Here is a 19,647-nt window from a genome sequence, read left to right as displayed (position 1 = left end):
TGCTTTTATGATTAAGTAGATGATCTTTTAACTCCTGAATTGCAAGACACCATTTAAAGACACCCTTTCAATCTCACATTCCTGTGTTGTATCAGTAACAATGACAACACAAACTGAACTGTAATTCCATCAGAAGGACAAGTACAAAGGAACAGATTTCAGTAGGACTGTCACTATTACATTCCACTTTCACTCCTTTATTTGCACATCAAATGTTCACAATCAAATATTTGTTTTACTGCACAATTCTATACCAACAAGGTTAATGTTCTCCTCCACCGAACCATTATTGATAGATGTTATACCTTTCTCACACCATAAGTATAGTCGGTTTTCCCAAGTAACAGAAGAATAGCAACACCCCTATTACCATTCTTTGCCAAGTTCCTGTTTAGATAGTTTTCTGATTATTCTTTCCAAACACTACATTTTTCATTTTCTGAAGATATTTTAACTTATGACTTAGTAGAAGACTGGTATGAGGTAATCTTTCAGCTAGCCTCATCTAGTAATGTGCCAATGCTATACAAAGTTATAATTCTAGACTGTATAAAGACTGCATATCCTGGTCTTAATGACAACCACAATAAAGTTTTAGGTATACCTATGTCAAATTCCTCTTTTTTATTTGTTTGAAGACTTGCGTTTTACAAAACTGTGTATCTACTTGGTGTTATTTGGAAAGCAAAAGGCCCAGGTGAACCTCCTCAAGCTCATTCGCTAGCATTAAATCTCTTGCCAAATAAAAGCATAGAGTTGTATTTCTGCTTAGTAAAGCATCTCGTGTATTAAATTATTGGTTACTAAATATTAAACTTGAAAAAAGAAGTAGTCCTTTGCATTTAACTAAGGTTAGTTGGTGAAAATTGTAGATTTGAAAAGGTGTAGTTCTATATTTATATTAAGTTGAATCCACTAAACCACAAACAAATGGTTTTCTAGTCTCCTGCTTCTAGAAAATCAAATAGAGGTTGTAATTTCTTGAACTGTGCACCATCTGGTGCAACATATCTACACACCACCTTCAGCAGGAGTCAGAGGAGCTAGAGGAATAGTTTTATTTGAAGATCAGCATTCATGAGGCACATCATTTCAAGATAACGTGTTAGAAATATGGTTCACAGAGAAAATGAGAAGTATTCATGATATATTCCTACTTGAACTCCTATTGCCAAAATCTTCAAAATCAAGCAATAAGGGAATCTTTCCATTACTTTGGTCAATTTCGGTCAAGTCTTTGGAAAAAAAGATATTTCTCACTTTCCCACATATTTTGGATTGTTGTATGGTTGTAACAGTTTGCTTCTCTTTATCTGATCAAATGTCCATAGAACACTTTATACAGGTTCACTAGCAACATAAGTCAAACTGTACAGAATTCAGAAGCAGCACTGGCATCCACTAGCAGCTGTTTTCTTAGCTTGGAAATTTCAGAAAAGTAAGAGCAGTTCTATGAGAGAGTATTGAATGTTTATTTGCGTAAGTCAGAGAAATGTTCTCAATGGCACAAAAGGGCAGCAAAATGTTGCATCATCTCTTGAAAAGCATTCAGATGCTTGTTTTCTGTTGGACACAATGGAAAACCTCTCTGTATCTGACTGTATAATCAACTTTTAGTATGAAAACTGGAAAGAACAACAAAAATTCCTTACAGAGAGAAAAGTTACCACCACAAAAATATTTTTACCCAAAGGAAAATGATTCAGCACCCTTTCACAGATCCTCTAAAGTACAGAATTTGATTATATGACTAAAAATATTGTAGGACAATATACATGTATTTAGCAAATACAAAAATCGACATTGTCAAAGTGACCAAACACATTAAAGGTCTGAACTGAAAGTGTACCATACATTGGTTTCTTAGCCTTGTTAATACATTTTTTAATTTTCCTACAGTTAATCTGTATTTTGCCTAATGGATAACTACTTCAGTCTGATGTGCTATTTATGTATGCATTTATATTCATTTTTAGTTTGTTGAGTGTTCAATTTTATTTCCTTAAGTATTAAATTTAATCTAATTCTTTTATCTTCAGTTAGCTCACAAGTGTACCCAATAAATATTCCATCATAATGCTTATTGCTATTCACATTTTCTTTTTAAATTGAACTGTTGCTAATATGCCAAATCTCAAAAATATTCAAAACCTGGAGTGAGACTGAATCTTGATCACCTGAGAAATTCCAGAATTTCAACACCTAAGTTGTTCCATCCTGATATAGATGACAAAATAGTTTCAGAATGGTAATTCTGGAAAAAAAAAAAAAAATCAATTTACAAAAGTTTTTAGGAACACTGCAAAAATAACATGAAAACAGTAGTATTTCTATGTCTTGGTGTTCTTAAGCTAATTTAAGTTAATACATTAATATTCCATTATGATTTCTGCTTTAGTACTGCATTTCCAGATTTTGTAAATTTTTAAATTTGTAAATATTATGGGAACTACAGACCTCCATGGAGTCCTGTTTAAGATGATAAATACTCATAAAGCAGTGAAGAGAGAGAAAAAAATATATATATAATTTGAGTGCTTTAAAATAACACTTTAAGATAAGAAATAATAAGGCCTGGTTTGGGTCAAGTACATTTTAAAGAGAAGAATTCATTATAAGCTTTCTCATCTGGGAAAAAAAAAACTTCATAAGTGAATATCCATTAAAAAGTCTAGTTTTTAAAAACTGCACTGTTGATTGAGAATAAATTGTGACATGAAATTTCCAGCCATTTCTAGTTTAAACATCGTATAAAATGCTGCCTGTGCCAATTAGACATGCATCAGTCCTTCAGCACAAAGCCTTTTTACCATGTGATGTTCTAATGCAAAAGGCATGGCATTCATGAAAAAAAGCATTGGCTATGCCAGAGTGAATATTTAGTTATTCTTTAGGTTGTCATTTGCGGGTTTATGAAAGAACAAACGTTAAAAAGAGAGAAAGGCGTTCTCTTGCAAGGAGAGAGGAAGACAGATGATTACAATACAAACACAACATAATCATATATTTACTGCACAAAAACAGCCACAGAAATATATAACAGAAATATATACATCCATTTTAAGAGCTACAGCAGATGTTCACCTTATTTGAAGTGAAGGCCAACAGCTTTCCCCACCCTCTTAAAGCCCTGCCTAAGGGGGAAGGAAAAAAAAATATATCTAAACAGACACTTTTCCTATATATGGGAAAGTTTCCTAAAGCTACTTAACTTGAGGTTTTGGGGTTAGAATGACCTAAAATAGCTGAAAATGTTCATGAGATGCAGGTAACTGCTTTATAATTTAATTCAACAGTTATGTTACAAAATTTTTGGAAACTGCTTAGCTGCAGTAAAAGCTACCCTGACGTTCCTTTCAAGTGTCACCTGCACAGTCAAAAAAAAAAAGTCCCTCCATTTTACTACCTATTTATTAGGTTATTTACCTAGGAAATGCCAACCAGATTCTTCTTCAAATTGACATAATTCAAGCATATATTCTCATGTGAGATGTGTGGACATTGGTGCCCATTGCAATGACTAAGTGTGCATTTTTCATCAAAAAGAAAGGTTAAAATATAGAAAGCCATCTGGAGGGAAGCAAGGCATGGAAGGACTGCATCAGCACAGAACAGGTTATAGTGGTTGCACATTCTCTGCAAGGCAGGCAAAGAGATGAACACATCTAGAAAAATGGGGAAAGTACTCTCTTCCTAGGTGAGTACCACTATTGTTACACTAAACTGTAGGAAGGAATTGGACAGGAGGTCTTTGCAATGTACCTGTGTTTGAAAGGCCCAGATCTGTATTATACATCCCTAATAGGTCTAGGTGCTTCCCTGCACCTTTGAGTAAACTGTCCTCAAGGCAGGAATTACATGAATTAAGATCTTTATCTGCTCTCTGCATTTGTTGAGAGCTAACTCCAAGCTGCTGAGAACTGGGCTAATGCAAGTAAAACATTCACAGATTTCATCTGGAAATAGAGGTATTAGAAAAATCATCTTTTAAATACATCTGACAGAATCGTCCAAACAATTCTTGAACTTCAGCAGGCTCGCTGCTGTGACCACCGCCCTGGGGAACCTGTTCCAGTGCCCGACCACCCGCTCAGCCTTTCCCTAACACCCAACCTGATCCTCCCCTGTACCCCGCTCCATGTTCCCTCAGGTCCTCTCACTGTCCCCAGAGAGCAGAGCTCAGTGCCCACCCCACCACTCCCCTTTGTGAGGAAGCTGTAGGCTGCCATGAGGCCTCCCCTTAGTGTTCTCTCTAGGCCAAACTAAATGACCTCAGCTACTCCTCATGTGTCCCCTCTAGACCCTTCATCTTCGCTGCCCTCCTTTTGAGGGTCTCTAGTAGTTACATGTCCTCCTTCTATTGTGGTGACCAAAACTGCATGCGGTACTCAAGGTTAGACCACAAAGCTCAGAGTAGAGGAGGACAATCACTTCCCTGAACGAGGTAGCAATGCTGTGTATTTTTGAGACTCCATATATACCTCCTGAACCTATATCTAAATCACACTCCTGAGGGGATTTTACTTCAGACGTTTCTAAACAGTTCAAAATTTGTATATTGTCTCAGACACCTGTGTTTATAAGAGACAGAATATTATTATTTTTTTTTACATTCCCATTTGCCTTGAGAGGTTTATTTCATTATTTTAAAGCCACATTGAACATTCACAAGGAGTGCATTACTACAAGCGTTTCCCATGTCTACATTTATTTACTCATTTTCCCATAAGATGAGACATAAATAACTATCGGTGGATTGGACTCTGTTCATACATGAATCATGACATATATACATATTGTATCTTCGTACTGAAGATTTCAAAAAATGTCATTGCTGTTGCCAGTATCAACATCATCAAAAAACCTCAAAAATGGAAAATTCTGCTGAAGGAGAAAAATATTTTTTCACTATATCTTTCTGTTTTCCTTTTAACACACAAAATAAACAGCTTTGAGGAGAAAATGAAAAATGCTCTAGATATAATTGATGTTCTAAGCCAGCAAGTCACAATATGCAAAGTCCAATTTCAGTTTTTCTGTTTCCCACAAAAAAACAAAACAAAACTTCTATAACCAAATATGCTGTTCAATTTTCCTCAGACATGTAAAACAGTATCTTTAATACTAAAAATTCTTTGAGTTTTGACTACCAATAGCACCACTTGAAAATTCCATTTTTCCCTGTTCAAGATGAGAAAGTGACTTAAAAGCAATGCATCCCTTTAGGAAAAAAATAACTTTTGGAGATGCTCTGGTAATATTAATGGAATTCTCTTAATACAAAGAAATGTTTGCATTCACATTCAGTGAGATTCAGCTAGCTTACCAAAATGAATTATTTTAAAGGTCAAGGAGCAAGCAGTTTCCATCTACAGTGAATAACAAATGATCTTTCTGGATGCCACTAGCATTAAATATCTCAAGATTTTGGCTCACATCTTTGCCTTAATGTCTTAGAAGATATGTAAATTCATGTGGAATGGTGTATGAGTCATAAGTGGTGCTCCCCAGGGGTCAGTGTTGGGGCCCATACTTATTATCTTTATTGGTGATTTGGATAAGGGAACTGAATGCACCCTTAGCAAATTCGCAGATGACACCAAGTTGGCAGGGAAGCCTTGGCCTGTTGGAGGGTAGGAAGATCCTGCAGAGGGACCTGGACAGATCAGATTGGTGGGCAGAAGCCGATGGGACGATATTCAACATGGCTACTAAGTGCTGGGTCCTGCACTTTGGCCACAATACCACCACACAATGCTACAGGCTTGGTACAGAGCAGCTCAAAAGCTGTACAGAGGAAAAGGATCTGTGGGTTTTGGTTGATGGTCAACTGAACACGAGCCAGCAGTGTGCCCAGGTGGCCCAGAAGGACAAGATCATCCTGGCTTGCATCAGGATGAGCATAGCCGGCAGGACCAGGGAGGTGATCACGCCCCTGTACTCAGCTCTGGCAAGGCCACACCTTGAGTACTGTTTTGGGCCCTTCACTATAAGAAGGACATCAAGGCCCTGGAACACGCCCACAGAAGGGCTACAAAGCCATTGAAGGGCCTGGAACACAAGTCCCATGAGAAGCAGGTGAGGGAAATGGAGTTGTTTAGTCCAGAGGAAGCCCAGGGACACCTTATTACTCTCTACAACTACCTGAAAGGAAATTGTGAAGAGCTGCATATTAACCTCTTCTCATAGATAACTGGTCTTACAGATAACTTGTGACAGGACAAGAGGGAATGGCCTCAGAATTACACCAGGGGAAATTCTGGTTGGAAATTAGGAGAAATTTCTTCTGAGAGTGGTTAGACATTGGAACAGGCTGCCCAGGCAGGTGCAGGAGTCACCATCCCTGGGGATGTTTAAGGAAGAGTTGGGTATGGTACTTAGGGATGTGATTTAGCAGGTAATATTGGTGGTAGGTGGATGGTTGGGCCATATTATCTTGGATTCGATTCCAACCCAAATTCTAACCCTAATTTTATGAAATACTGCTAACAGCAAATAAAGCAGTGTGCTGCTGTACCCAGCATATCAATTAACATCATAAATTTGTCCTCAGAATTGGACTATGTTGTTTGTGTATTTGCAGGTGAAGGAGACAGCACACAAGCCAGGATATAACACATAACTGACATTCGTGCTCCTATACATGCATTTTTTATATTGGGATTATAATTACCAACCAAGCCAATGGGGAATCCAACTTTCACATACTAATTTCACTTGAGATGAAAGCCTACCCCATCTGGAAGTTAAAGGACATTTTACTCTTACTTTAATAGCAAGGATTACAACTTGGTTGTTAATGAAAAAGGCTTCTTTATTGACCTCATTATTTTGTATCTTGTTGGTTGGTTACCTTTTGAAAAAGTAACGAGATCCATTCAGACATCATTCTTCATTTTATGAAGCTCACAGGATTGAAGTAGAAATAAAGAAAATTAAACAGCTATGTTATTATGACAATGAATCAGACATCATGAAGGAAGCCTAACATTATAAGTCTAACATTAAGTATAAATCCTTAATATAGAAGTATTCAATTTTGTGGGCTTTTGAACTCCTATCTGAACTACTCACAGTAGCTAACTGAGCCATATCATCTATCATGATTTTCTTTAAGTAGGGAAAAATACATATCCATGCTTGTTCTGCTCAAACCGAGATCACAATAGTTGGGAAACCCAAGAAAATTTCACTCTAAGAAAAAAAGGTTCAGTGCTGTTATTTAGATATATCCTAACATTTCTTGAACTCTCTAAAAGCACATTATCCTCTTAGGCTAGATGGTCTCTCCAGCATGACTAGTCCAAGCTCACTAATTGGAATGGAAAAACCTAGGGTGTCCAAGCAAAGAGTTTACTGCAGGAAGAATACCCTCAACCGACCCAAAACAACAAAAACAACTGAAAAACCTCAGAAGGTAGTCAATAAAGTCAATTAAAAGATTTTTTTTTAGGTGAAAAGCTCAGTTAAAATGAAGTTCAGGATACTAGAGGGAGAAAAAGCTAAAAAGGAATCAAACACCTTGTCATCAATTGTCAAGAGGCTTTACTTGTGATGTGCCTATTCCTGCTGTCCTCCCAATAGCAAAATGAAGGACAACCAATAATAGTATTTATATCAAACAGGAAAAAACAGATCAACTATGATGGCCACAAAGAAGACAAAAGACCATGATGAGCAAGAACACTAAATGAAATGAGTTTTGTGGCATAATTATTAGCCTAGTCTGCTTCTCTCAGATCTTCCTGGTATTAGTGTTCTTTACTTCTAATTGGGTCAATTTTGTAAAGTCAAATAATCCACATATCCTGGAAATAATTGTCTGCAAAATATCTTTGTGGCAGTTTATTTTTCCTCTGAATGCTATCTCTAGATTTTAACCCCATCCTTTACATCTTAACTGATATTGTTTCTCTTCTAACCAGCTCCTTCAAACATTGTCATATTGCAGTCTGACAAATATTACAAAGGCTGATAAAATACATGATTTTTTTTTAATGAGAAAAACAGACTAGTGTGGCATGTATTCTGCCAAGACAGAACCTGACCCCTGGAGTGAATTTTCATGAGAAACTTAGTGATCAGCTCAGACTCAGACACTAGATGAAACCAGATAACCTCTCAGGTAGAGAGATTTAAAAGCCCATCTACCACTTTCTTCGTGAAACATTAATTCAGAGAATTAAAATGCAGAGAAGTAAAACAAGTCTAAACAGAAAAACTGGAAATAAATAGGGCTACATACAGTGGCCAAGTTTAATTTTTGGCCTAGACTGTTGAATTATTAATTTTGCACCTCTCCTCTCAAAAGTCTGATCTGGGCAAAGCATAACAGCCAAGTGTGCAGTGTTGGGACGAAGCAGAAATAATGAAGTGTTACAGTCCAATAGGGAATGTAGGTTAAGGATTTAAACAGTCAAAAAAAAGCAAAATGGGAATGGCTGATGCAAAACAGTCTGTCTGCCAGAAAAAGTATTCAGGAGGGAAAGCCACCTGCAGTAGTCATGTCAGAAGAGGCCTAGCCAGGCCTCCAGTCAGGATAGGGGCCAATAGCTTGTATTTTGAAATCTGACTTAGTTTAAATGTTAGTAAAATACAATCTAACGCATCCTTTTCACTGGATTGAACTGTGAATTTAAGAAATATAACAATCTAAGAAAAAGATTGTGGAGCTGTATATATCCCACACTAGACTGTTATTGGCTGTAGTACAAGAATGAAAAAAATATATCCACATATGTTCTATAAAACTGCAGAATAGTTACTTATACCATGAAAACATAAAATTATTTATGTATCTATAATTATGCACACCTTTTATAGAATGGGTTAAAAAACTGATTATAACATCTATAAACACATCATGAGGGGTATGAAATTATTTTTCTTTTAATCTCATATCTGCTGAATTCTTTTTCTTCCTGTTAGAAATGTAATACTGAACTGGATGGTGTCCTGATTCAGAACCAAAAGCAAAGGAAGTAGGAAGGAAATTAAGACCCCAAAAGTAAATGAGTGCAATATGGACAGATAAAACAAAGAGATGCTTAGATCAACCATCGTACTCTATAGAAAGACTAAAGAACTAAAGGAAACAGTCATTTTTTTCTACCTTTATTACCCTTTCCCCATCCCTAAAATTTCACTGGGCTCCCAGGAAGCAGCAAAATGTTTGATGCATTTGAAGATTTAATAAGTTTTCAGTACAAGTCAAATTGGGTTTGGGCAGATCCTTCAAGTCTGGGCAAGTTGTCTTCCTGCATTTGTATCTCCCAAAAATTAACAGGTCAGAGTCATACAGGCATATGAAAGATCAATCACTGTAATTGTAAGGGCAGCCCATTATTAAAAGTTTCATAATAAAAAAGAACAAATATCCAATCTACTGTTGACAGTAGTCCAAGTGATAGGTATTATTACAGAAGCAACTCAAACATTTGCTTCCCTACTGGAACAGCAGAGGTGTGAGGCCTTTCTGTTCAACTTCCAGATTTTACAGATAGTTCAGCATACAGAAATTGTCTGCTTTCAACATTGTTTCCAGATGTACTCTTGGCCAGCTTTCTTCTTCTTGGAAAAATCTGAATGACCTGAACCTTGGGAACATAATTATACTCCAGGATAAAAAATAACATTCTCTGCTAATAAAGAACAAAAAGTTGAAAGGCAAAAAGATATTTGATGATTTAACACCTAAACTGTTCTTAATCCCAGAATAAAGGGTAGCAAGGGTAGCAGGAATTTTGATGACTTCAGCCATTGTCAAATTTCTATATGTGAATACACTCCAAAATATTCAAGGGGTTAATAAGATTGCTGTGACACAGAATCAAAGCTATATGTGTCCACTGAATCACAGATTACTATTACACATCACATTATTATACTCTATTCTTGAAGAAAACAGGTTAATTGGAGAAAATATAAAACTCTGGCATATAAATAAATCAAAGCTATAGATTTTGGACTTAAACAGTGCTACCTAACAACCCTGGTAGTGCATGCAGGCTGTATTTATTTTATTAGTATAGGCTATGACATTCATGTGACACTAGTGCGAGACACGCTGGTCAGTGGGCAATACAACCAACCCACATGCAGCAAATCTGCTCAGTCTGCTTTCAGCCAACATCCAAAACTCTTTGGCCCAACAGTGACAGACAAATAGACTGCAAGAGCCAGAGCAAATAAGCACAGCCAGGTCCCCAGAGATGTCACTCCCAAGAGCCCTGTGACTGCCTCCTGGCCAGACTGCCAACCTCCCACAGACAGACCTGCAGCTAGTACATGACAGGAGGCCACTGGGGTCTTTCCAGCAAAATACATCGCTGCTAGTGCATCATGGGTTACAATAGGTTACAAGAATGATCCAACTCACCCATAAATACTCCATAAGCTGTAGTTTAAGCAATATTGCTTTTGATTGTTCAAATCTCAAGCAGCTGAATTCCATCCTCCAATGAACTGCTATGCTAAGAAATCTATTGTCTGTTCAGAAGGAAAATTTCTTTGGACCAAATAGAAAATAGTACAAGAAGTTACCTGCTGAGTTCATGTCACTTACCAGGTACATATCTTTCATCTGATAAGTATATTTCATCACCATACAGGAAAATGTTATTAATGAGACCAGCACAATACCAACTGCTAACAACTTCTGTGCCAGTTGGTGTGTGGCATGTTAGAGGAGTAAAATGCTGGGAAATTGCTTCATCTTGCTGGTAGACATGAGGCTGTGTTTTCAGACCAGGAATTTGCTGGAAAGAAACCACTTCCAGTGCACACCAGGTTAAGGAATCTGCAGTTATCTCAGTTTGAATCTCTGTAAGAGTTGTTCTTTCAAAATGAGTTCCTTCCTACTTCTGATACTGAGGTCTATTCCTCATGGAGGAACTATGCACATGCAGTTCATGGGAAGTCACACTGGCAGCAAAGAAAAGTGACACCACAAGTAGACCATCTCCTTCCACCTTCAGTACATCCCAACACTCCATCAGCTCTGGCCACAGTCTTTCCCCATGGCTTTCCTCTAGGCAGAGAATTTGAAATTTGAATCCTGTCTTGTCCTGGCAGGATCAAAGTGCAGCCACACCTGATAACTGGAAAGTGCTCCTTCTTCAGCAATACAGATACAGCCTGCAGTACTGAGAGCCTTTGAAAAATTTCTAGGGCTTGCCATGCAGGTGTAGTTGACTATTCAGGAGTAGCTGCCAAACACTGAAAAACCTGTTCAATTTCTTTCCTCTAATTCCATATAAGTAAAAACTGTTTCAACCTCTGTCTTTTAGGACTGCAGTTTCCAGCTATCCTGAATTCAGTGTTGCTTAACCATCTATAACAAATCCTCATCAGCATTCACAAGTGGCATATTAAGATCACTTGACATGTTAAATTTAAGTTGTGATAAATGTTGAAAAACTAGTGTTACTTGAAAGCGTACTTTTTTTTTTTGCTGGAAATGCATCTACTATGACAAACAATTATGTAGCACTTTTAAAAAAAACAAACAAAATGTTGTTCCTTCCAGTGGAAGGTCATTATGAGGTCAAAATGATTTTGCATCTCCTGCTAACTGTTGATGCTTTCTTTTCCCTACAGGCAAAGATTAGTGTTCGAGCAACGTTATTTTCCAAGCATTACTACTATTTAGCTCACTAGGAAAAAACAGAGTTTGCTTTCTAAGCACTGGAAAAAAAGCAATTCAAATACAGCTAACGCTAGCAGACATCATTGTTCAACTCTGTTACAAATAGAAGTTGTGTTGCTCAGGTAGGATTTCAGAATAGCCTTTCTTAACATCTGATTTCTACACAACTTTTTTTCTCCCTCTTGAGGTGAAGCTGAAAAAACATAATCTGCCAGTGGGAATCTGTTCCCATCAGGAAAGAGGTCAGCAGACTACAGCTGTGGAGTCACACACGGCTCTTTCAGAAATCTTAGTATTCATCTTTTTGTTTGTTGATTTTTTTTCCATGGGGAAACAGCATTTTAAGAAGTCAAGAGTTGCATCAGAAGGAGTTTTACATATTAGAACCCAAAGCCTTTGTCTCATTTTCTTGATATCTACTTTATCTCAATGTCTACCTTAACAACTATTCACACCCACTATGCCCCCAACCCAAGAGAAGCTCAGCAAGTGTTTGAGAGAGAGAGGATAAAAAGGTTTGCCATACCACTACACTTCTGACCAGAGGAAGACAGTTATTTTCAGTCTTGGGGTCTGAGGTCACACATCAGCCAGTTCACATAGCATTTTACATGGCTGTTGCCAAAAGAAAAGCACAAAATGCAGGACATCACTAAGTTGATTGTCTCTTACCCATGCAGCTAGGGTGCTTATTCGGGTTTGTCTTTAGAAATGAAACAGGCTGATATGTTGTCAGTAGGCAGGGAATCAAAAACAATAGACAAAAAGTCAAAGCGAGTTGGGTAAGCAAACAAAATCTATCCAGGGAACTGAACTCCTTGGCAGTGGTACCAGTGGATTCCAGTGGAGCCTGAGTTTGGAAAATTTCAGGACCTAGAGGGATCAATTTTTCATATTTATTTTAGATTCCTGTTGTAGATTTGGATTTTTTCTCCTGTTAGGTCTTTCTTTCTTCCTCCAACAACTGGATGGCAGGTCAGGAAAAAAAAGTGAAAATATGTACTTACTATGCAGTACATTGGAAGACTCCCTTTGAACTTGCTACTATAAATAGGATGACAAACAAAGCTATTGACATTATTCACTATCAGAAAGGAAATAGTGTCTGACTACTCCACCTGAAATACAACTTTAGAAAACAGTTTAAGCACATAAAAGTTACAGCATGAGTTAGTTCTGTCACATTACTGTACTGTTTTTTCACAACATTGTAAGACTACTTACAATCCCCAAAAGAAAATAGGAGCAAATGGCAACACATTTACCAACAAGAACCTGATAACAATATCCTTCAGGGACACAACCCATTGTTTTGGGAAACTAGCAATCCTAAATTCAAACTATAAATTACAATGACCGTTGGCATTTCATTAAAGTGAATTCTTTGTTTGCAAGCACAACTGTTTTGGTTTTGTCTATATTATCAGAAGAAATGAACTCTAAATCCTCTATGCAAAGCAAAAAAGCTATTTACAAGAAAAATGACCATTTGCAGATGAACAGCTTTTAAAGAAAAATGCAACATTTACAAGACAATTTTTAATCTTTTATTTGAATATCAGAGTTCTGGGGCCTAAACAAGTCCAATATTTAATACTTAGCTTTACTGCTAAAAAATCCCTCTAGTCATTTTAGTATGCAAAACCAGAAGAAGTAGCTAGAATAAAAAAATATTTAAGAACTCCATTTAGCTCTCAAAAACAAAAATTGATTTTATTACATCCCGAATACATCTCTAAATACAAGTGCAAACCAGCAGATAAGACTTTTTTGCTAACTCATAGTAAAAAGTCAAAACAAAATCCTACAGATGAGTCACATACATATTTGTATTGGTTTAACTAATCACACTCAAGGGTGACTTTTGAGTCCAGTGAAATTGTTTTTGGCTTCTACTTGTAGACAGGACCTTTACCATTAAGAGGTGTTTTGAGACAACGCATTATTACATTATTCCAGTTCTGTCACACACAGTTTATTTGAATGAAAATTTAATCAGCTACCCAGAAAACAAATCTTTTCCTGATGGAATTCAAAACAAGCTAATACCCAAGCTCCTTTGGGAATTTGAATATAGCTCTGAACACAAATACCATGGATTTATATCTTGCACAGCTGAAAGTGCCAGACTTCTGCACCTTAAAAACTGAGAACAATTATAAGAATTTCAAAATATACTGGAGTAAAATGTTACATGTAGATGCAAATCAACAACTGAGAAACTTTCAGAACTGCATTTACACTAAATATCACAAACAAAGTAAGAGTTTGAGAGTTTTAAGAAAACAAATGCCCTACTTGGAGTACAAGGATACTGAATATACCACAAAATGAAATCTCTCCATTCTACTGAGCACAGGCAAGACTTAACCAAAAGGCCATCTCCCACTCCGGGCATCCCACTTCATGTGGGATGTGTGGAGAGAAACCAGAAGGGAGCAAAAAACAACAAGCTTTTCAGGGTGCAGAAAGATTGAAAGAACTGGATTTACTCTCTGAAGAGTAAACTGCAAAAAGCCACAATAAAGCATTTCAACTTTCTAGAATATGCCAAAAAGGCAACTTGCTTTTCATATCCACGATACAGCTAAATAGCTCATTTTTAATCTGCAGCAAGGAAATTCCTAGCTGTAAAGACAATTACACTAACAAACTTGAAGACTGCATGGTATTAAGAACTTGTAGTTTTCCTCCCTCAGGAGGGAGGCAAAGTAGAACAATATTCTAGTCCCCACAAGCCTTACTTGTCACAGAGGTCATAATAAAAATTGGAACCTAACATATACACATAAGTTTGTACTTCTGCACATTGCTTGTCATTCTATCATTGTGCACCTCAGAAAAGCCTAGCTCCACCTTTTCTGCATCCCAGTTTAACAGCTACATTCAAAATATAAGCAGGAAAACAAGTCATTGAGTCCTAATCTTTTCCAAGCAGCACAGTAGCTTATTATGAAATAACAGACCACTAGAATTGCACAGTTTTATTCTGGAATGTGATAGCATATAAGCAACTTTCTTGTTAAAGATATATCTTTATTCACATACCAATATTATGTAGACAGAAATTCACAGGACAGTTTCTCTTCTGTAAGCTTCTCTGCTGATAGACAGCCTTCTCCAATAGACTCATCTGTATTATGACCAGTGTTTAAGCACTCCTGACAATGCAGGGCTACATCTTCAACTACTATAGGGCTTCTCATGAATTTCACTGTTTTCTCACTTTGAGCAAGCTTGTGAAACAGTCTACATATACATTTCTAAACACATTCGGGGAGTTACAAAAAACAAATATCAGGAGGTATGAAAAAACCACTACATTTAGCAACACTGCTAATGAGGTTGTTTTATTAGGCCCATTATAATGACTAAAATAAGAACTGCAGATGCTTGATGAATTATTCATTGAATGGGTGTTTCAAGGGGTAAGCATGACCAAGCTCATTCTGCAGTAACTGTATATTAAGCTCTCCTGGGTTTTGCAAGTTAATTTTCTCAAATTAATTCAGAGGAATGTTTAGAACACATTATGTCTGCCACATGCCTGTGTACAAGCGTACTTCTACCCAACTACAGAGATGTTTCCTCTGAATTATCTTTCTGGAGACCAAAGAAGTGGAAACTGGTAAAAAGACGAAAACAAGTATTTTGTAATTTATGGATTAACTTGACTGTCTGCCAACTTCACGGACTAATACACTCACTAGTAAAGCAAGAAGAATAAGTTAAATCCTCAGAAGTTTTTTGTCACTGATTTTATTCTGTAGGGATTCTCCCAGATGGGACATACATGAAAGGACTAAACCTTCACTCCTAGAATTCTTAAATCCTCAAGTATGTTCCAAAAAGAAAAGTTACCAACAATCAGGTTCATATATGCTGTCTTTTTTTTTTTTAAAAAAGGTACCAGATTTTATTCATACATTTTTTCTTTCAGTGATTTATTTAAAGCAGTTGAAAGATACAGCAGCAGTTTAGCAGTAATGAAAATTCCATTTCTTGTAGCACTTGTGTCTTGGCTCAATAGTTGCTGATTTGCTCCAAAATATATTACATAATAAAATGGAATTTCCAGACAGAAGCCAGTAGTTTATAGCTAGATATACATCAGAGGAAACCTCTTCTACACTTTGGCTACTAAATATATGCTATTGGTTCTTGACAGAAATACCTTCTGCGTTACGTTTATTTTTGTTCCCCAAAGCCATTTAGAAAGCACTCCATAGCATACTTCCAATTCATCTTCTAAATAGTTGCAAATGCAAAAATTTATCTTTTAGTTGGGCAAAGTAAGAATTTCTAATTAGCAGCTAAATGCAAGCTCCTGAAGTAATTTTAAAAAAAACATTTTCCCCTGAAGATGACAATTTGGGTAATTAAAGGTTGATTTCTGAGGAAAGCATGTATTGGAAATTAGCAGAAACATATTCAGCTGTCAGAACAATCAACAATTGGAGTGCTGATGGTGGAGTTGGGAAGAATCACCATTTCTGAAGAACTGTGGAATGGAGTCATAACATTCAAACTTAAATACTGGATCTAAAAGAAATTAAAGATTATAAACCAATGATCTACAAATAAATGGTGGAACTTAAACTGTTTATGGAATGCATCTAGGAAATTCATTGGATAAAGAGGGGGAAATCCTGATTTTATTTAATGTGGAAAAAAATGAAATTTTCAAACAGTTGTATTGATCATTGAATCATTCAGGTTGGAAAAGACCTCTAAGATCATCATAGATGTTAGCACTGTTTTCAAAACATGTCCAAGTGGATAATTTCATAATATCAAAATGCTTGAGCAAATTGAAATAATGCCAGCACAATCCATTAGGCGATTATCTAATTCACCATATGAAAAATGAAGGTAAAAAGAAAGTAGCCTGAATGTATTGTGGTGAAGTCACAGATACAACTAACAGAGGAAGACCAATTCATAAGCTTGGGTAATCAGGTTGCCATAAGGCATAGAAAACAAACAAGACCACTACAAAATTCTTGAGTACATGGCAGAAGTTATTAAAATTCATTCTGTCACATAAACCTTGCATACTATATTGAAAAGTTACCTAGCAGCACCTCAGCTCTTCACATCAGTCTTTAAAACATTTTTTCCTGTGGCATGGGATTAGAAAATAGTTTGAGGAAAAGAAATCTGAACAGATTTCATCAGAAATAATACCTCTCAGAAAGTTAGGAAGTATATTCTTCAGAGAAATTGCGACCTTCTCATTTAAAAAAAGTACACAAATGACTCAGCCTGTCATAAGCAAAAGAAAAATATATCCCTAAGAGTACCAGATTTTCTCATTAAAGGAAACAAAACACACCAGAAAAAGAAATAGGCTTCTCAACAAATAGGTTCTGATTGTTCACATATCAAAAGAAGACCTGTCTTCTGCAATGATCCTGTCAGAAAGCCAATAAACCAATAAAATATAAAATCTCACTTAAATATCTTATAATAAAATTCTGCCTTTATTGGTATTAATTTTCTAAGAATAAAATCATTGAGATTGTTCAAAAGTCTGCATTCAGTAGTTACTTGTATAGAAGTATTAAAATACACAGTGAAAAGCCTAAGTAATTTGTATTTCATAGAAAAGCAGCCAAAGTATCTACATATCTACATTTCTAATAGGAACAAAGCAGTGTTCTGTGGAAGAAAAACCATGAAGTTTTAAGACACCTTGCTTCATGATAGAACTTCATAAACACTTTTGTCTTCAAAATATACAAAACTTCTATGAAATCTAGTATTTCAACTTTTCTGTTCTTCAAAAGCTGTCAATTTTTCATGGACTCAGTACGTGAGATAAGGGCCTTTTTTCCTTATTAGATTTAGAGGAAATTTAGAGGAAACAAAGGAAATTACATCAATTTAAGAGGCACTCTTAAATTACACTTAATTTTAGTTAAAAAATAAAAGCTCCCTGCATTGCATCACTACCATGACACCATGGGTCAAAACCAGCAAAATGTATTATTCAAGAGGTCTCAAGGACAAATGATACAGTTCTAAGATACTTTAGTGCTCTGCCTTCACTCGTAAGGAAGAATCACAGCTCCACCAGTGCCACAGACAGTATGAGTGCTTGACCACCTGGCCAGGCTGCAAGGGGCTGCAGATGGCTAGGAGTGCAGCCATCTTGTAGCCCAGGGCTCAGCTCACACAGCTCTTGCCTCTTGGCTGGTACAGCCCCAAAGACACTCAGGTCAGGCCTCAGTGGTGCTCAGAGCCACAGTTCCAACAACAATTAATGACTCCACAAGTCTAGTGTTCTGCTAAGGAACCTTTATACTGGAAAAGTATTTCTCTCTCCATTAAAAGATGAATCTTTCTGAATACGTGAAAATAAGCTTGGAAATGGTTTTAAGCTTTCCCCTAAAAACAATCCCATTCAACAAATGCAGGAGAAATCATTTGTTCTTCCCCGACTCTTTCCTTCAGTCTTCTCATTCTTTTCTACCTTTCATGTAGTTCTCCAGGAACCAATGTTCTCCAGATACCATTGTCATCACAGGTTAAATTGTAGCTCTCATGTTTTGCATTGATATATCAATACTCACTCACAATCTAAGACAAGAAAGCTAGCTATGGTTGGATGTTCAAAGATTCTTTGAAAAAACATTCTTCTAGCTGTTTTGTTCATACACACTAAGTTTACTCTTGCAATCTTTTCTTTATAATTTTCCACAGAGTACCCTGAGGTATTTATGTATTAAGTATGAAACTAAAGCATAGTAATGGGGGGAAGGAGGGACATAACAGATCTACTAGCACTCCATTTTTGGAAGACGTCCCTTTCTATAAAGAGAATCCTGGACCTCCTAGCCCCAAAGGTTGAACCAAGTGGAAAGACTTTATTTTTAACTTATCCCAAATTTGAGCTCCTGTAACATCTGAGAAAACTATCAAGCAGTCCACATGGTGTTCCCTGAAAAAAGGTGAATATTAAATCTTTGTGAGACCCAGATGTTTCATTCAAACAGTATTAAAAATGAAGAAAAACCCCACAAACCTAAAGATTTCCCATACTTGTTTCAAGTCTTTTTCCTCTCTTCTTCCACCATAAAGCCCCAGTGGAAGAAGTCATGCTCACAAGAAATACACTAGTGTGCAAAATAAGACAAAGTGTGTGTATTTAGATTTTTATCTAAACTGATCAAGTATCATCAAATTTGGCAAAGTCTCTGAACATGTCAAGAGGAAGAGCCACCCATTCCTTCCTAAGCCATTTTTTTCCTTTCTGTCCCTCATTGTTCCTTCCTTCCCTAGGCCTCCAATCAACAGCTGATAGTGTTCCTTTGAGAGAAGTAGCAAAAGACACATCAGAAATGTAGTAAAAATTGAATTGTTTCCCTCTGAATGAGAGAGGGAGATGATATTGCCAATGGATGAGATATAGGGAGCTACTGCTGTGAGAAGTTACTCATCACAGCAGCTACTGCATTACACACCTTTATATCCTTTACCTGCAGCAGCAGCAAGGTTTTGCAGAAACAGACTAGACATGAATACTTTCCATGATGGTAGTTATCTGCTTAGAGGTGAGGACTGCTTCAAGTGGGGGCTATGTTATCCCTAAAACTGAAACTACTTGGACATGGAAAGACATAATCTCCAGTCACTTGGTAAAAGTGAGTAAATAAAAGAAGCAATAAGTATTTTAATACTCTCAATGCAATCACAATATCATAATCAGGTAAATGTTTTCTGCTAGAGTATTTTGTTGGGAAACTACAGGTTTTAATCAAAGAAGTCATGATAGCTTTGGCCTTCTGGCTCTAATATCTCCAATCAGCCAAAGAAAACTATAAACTATAGATGAGAGAACAAAAAATATCTGTTGAAAAAGGAAGAAATTTTTGTGGGAATAAGCAGAATACAGAAAAAATGCTTGTTCAAGAAACAATGAGACCAAACATCTAAGAATGTCTAATCTAAGACTTCTGCATGTGACCCCACTGTTTTTCCCCAACATTACATGAAGC

General features: G+C 36.6%; 1 long non-coding RNA gene across 3 annotated transcripts in view; it reads right to left on the bottom strand.

Moving 5' to 3' along the window:
* Positions 1-1,034: 1,034 nt before the first annotated feature.
* The window catches only part of LOC106019753 (uncharacterized), a 36,883-nt gene continuing 18,270 nt past the window's right edge, over positions 1,035-19,647 (bottom strand). For 2 of the 3 annotated variants that reach the window (XR_011811099.1, XR_001194814.5), the window contains one exon: positions 1,035-2,254. This is a non-coding gene — a long non-coding RNA (uncharacterized lncRNA). Of the gene's footprint in view, positions 2,255-18,455; positions 18,591-19,647 lie in introns of those variants that run through there. The other variant, XR_005267638.2, reaches the window with a different exon arrangement.

The sequence above is a fragment of the Anas platyrhynchos genome, chromosome 8, assembly GCF_047663525.1.
Source record: "Anas platyrhynchos isolate ZD024472 breed Pekin duck chromosome 8, IASCAAS_PekinDuck_T2T, whole genome shotgun sequence".
Taxonomy (NCBI): Eukaryota; Metazoa; Chordata; class Aves; order Anseriformes; family Anatidae; genus Anas; species Anas platyrhynchos.
The sequence above is the reverse complement of the archived record's forward strand: the minus strand, read 5'-3'. Positions and strand labels throughout refer to the sequence as shown.